Below are 3,087 nucleotides of genomic sequence, written 5' to 3'. Positions count from 1 at the left end.
TAAGACACCAGTCCAGTCTGTGCTGAAACGCCACTGTCAATCAAACTATCGTGGGAGGGGCCTGTAGGTCTAAGGTAAGACACCAGTCCAGTCTGTGCTGAAACGCCACTGTCAATCAAACTATCGTGGGAGGGGCCTGTCTGTGTGACGTCACATAGACAGGCATCTGAGATCGGCTCGATTTGAGAAAGGGGTAAAGATTTTAGTAGATTAAAAAAAAACATAATTATAGGGTGGTTGTGTACACACACTGCCATCACACATTTCAGTTCAAAACACTTGTAAAAGTGCATGTAGCATCGGATGACCCCTTTAACACATTAACTCACACTACAGCATGTGGGGTAATTTGTCACACTTTTGTCCTGCTTTGCATTGACACTGATTTGAGGAGAATATATTTTATTTAAAAAATAAATATTGCATTTAAAGGCACAATATGTAAGATTTTTTCATTAAAATATCCAAAAACCACTAGAACAGTTTTATATATTTTGCTGACTTGTGTACTTACATTATCCAAAATGTTTCAAAGAATGTTTAAATCCAGAGAAATTATTTATAAAAATATTAAAAACAAAATACTTCCACAATATATTTGTTTGCATTACATGTAATAGCTACATGTAAACAACTGAAAAAAATGAAACAAAAATTAATAATAATTATAGTTAAATAACATAACTTTTTTAAATATAATTATATTTGGAAACAAATAAATCCATTTATATGAACATATATGCAGTGCCAAATAGGCATTGGATATATTATGTCTGTCTGTGAATATATATACATAAACATGTATGTATATATATAATTATGCATCTTCTATGTACTACAGGCAAATAATAAATAGAATTTATGCTATGAAATTGTCTGTGTGTATAGTTTTTTTTAATACCAATTTTTAATATTAAGAAGGTTGTCTGTAACACAAGGTAATTTTCATTGAAAATTTAATTGAAACATACATTATATAATAAGCAGATTATTAAATGACAGTCAAAAATGTAGTGAAACGTTACACACACACACACACAAAGCATTACTTAAAGTAGCAAGAATAAGTTTGTGAACCCTTAAAAAAACCATGGATTTCTGCATTTATTATTTCTTGGTCTTGTCTTAATATAATTCACAATTATAGACCAACACAGTCTGACTTAACTAACAACACACAAGCAATTGTACTTTTTACATTTTTATTGAATACACAGAGCACTAATTGTTTGTCTGTAATTGTGGATTCTGAATTAGCAATGCAAAAATTCAGATATTTTCACATAGGGTTCACATACTTATTTTTGCCACTGTACATTCATAATTAATGTTAATTTAAGTAATTTGAAGTTCTCTCTTTCAAAATATTATTTTTTTTAACTCATTCTTTGTGAAATGACGTCAGTACGTAATGCGTTGCGTTGCGTGTTGAAAACATGCTCATCATCAGAACTGGTCCGTTACTGTTTACTCCGCAGTAGCACTTGTGCGTCACTAGAGGGCGCGTGTTGCTGTTAAGCACATGAACTGCTGAGTCACTTTTGTTGTAGGCCATCCGGCCATTTTCACTTAGATTTAAAAACTTTATTTGGGGTGCCTGTGACCATTACTAGAAAGTTAATTCTGATGAGCTATTTTGTTATCGTGCTGTTAATCACAAATCAGAGCTTGTTTTCTTATTGTGTATTGTATTTTAGTGCAGTGCCATTAATCTGTTAGTGATTTATGTGATATATAATTCCTGCACCATACAAATGCATATAGAGAAGAATGGGGTTATTTGTCACTCCTTTTCCCCCAGTGAATATTTCTCTGTGTAGGTTTATTTTAGCTTTCTGTACTAGTAAAGTCTTGGCTTAAAAAAGCCACTGAACACACACTTGTCCCACGATTGTTTCAAAGGGGAAAAAAATATACAGTTCATTAACACATTAACTCACAATACTGCATGTAGTGTAATTGGTCACAAAGGGATCCTTCTTTGAATTGACATTGATTTGAGGAGAATATATTTGTCAGGATCATGGACCTGTTTTGTTATGTTTTGCCCTTGTTTCTGTTCCTGTGTTCCCTTATTTGGTCATGTTCCTGTCCTTGTTTAGTTAATTAGTCATTCTGTGCACCTGTGTTTGGTAATTGTCCTGTGTTTATAAGTTCTTGTCTGTGCATTTCTCCTCTGTCGGGTCTACTTGTTGAATGTCTTCCTTGTGCTCTGTCTTCCCATTGGATTATTAAAGACTATTGTTCGTGCTAACTCCAGCGTCTCCTCGTTTCCTCCCAGAGAGATTGTGACAGAAGACCCGACCAAAAACAGTAACCTCCGTTTGTCTACCCTCCGTTTTGTTTTCCGGTTTTCTCACAGTGTTGGAGCAGGGGGAGTGCTCGCTCGGGGACCATACCAGACTGTTTCTGGCTCTCGCCGAGCCTAGACGGGGCTTCCAATCCAGAGTTAAGCCCTGAATGCCCGGAGGCGCACAAATGCCCGCCCTCCCACCCACTCCTGTCTCCTCCACTGCTGTCGTCTGGCAGCCCCTCTGCTCGCCCTCAGCTCACCATCAATATGGTGCGAGCTCCGCGGGTCTGCCATCCTCCTGCGTCGCCGCAGTTCCGAGGAGGATCTCGCCAGTAGCCACTCTGGACCAGAGCCCAGCCCACCATCTCCCCGCTGTGCGGCGCTAAAGCCCGAGCCCACCGATGACGGAGAGCCAATTCCCACCGCGATCAGCGAGCCAGCGCAAAGCCGAGCGACTGAGCAAAGGATCGCCCCGAACGTAGAGCTGTATCCGTCAGACCAGGTGCGAGAGCCGGAGATAATGCCCGTCACGAGGGAGAAAGCCGCGGACGGTGTGAGCGTGGAGAGGAGCTCCGCCCCCTGCACCGCGGCTGAGGGTGAGCTGAGTATGGCACGGCGAAAGTGCCAAAGCGAAGAGGAGAGGGCTCCAGTCCCCGATTCCAGTCCAGAGCGCCCCCCCAAGTGTCCGCTCCTCCAGAGCGCCATCCTGTTCCCATGTTCAGTCTAGAGGGGGCTTCCGATCCAGAGTTAAGCCCTGAATGCCCGGAGACTCACAAATGCCCGCCTTCCCGCCC

Source organism: Sinocyclocheilus anshuiensis, unplaced genomic scaffold (genome assembly GCF_001515605.1).
Source record: "Sinocyclocheilus anshuiensis isolate Anshui unplaced genomic scaffold, SAMN03320099.WGS_v1.1 scaffold107, whole genome shotgun sequence".
Lineage (NCBI taxonomy): Eukaryota > Metazoa > Chordata > Actinopteri > Cypriniformes > Cyprinidae > Sinocyclocheilus > Sinocyclocheilus anshuiensis.
The sequence above is the reverse complement of the archived record's forward strand: the minus strand, read 5'-3'. Positions refer to the sequence as shown.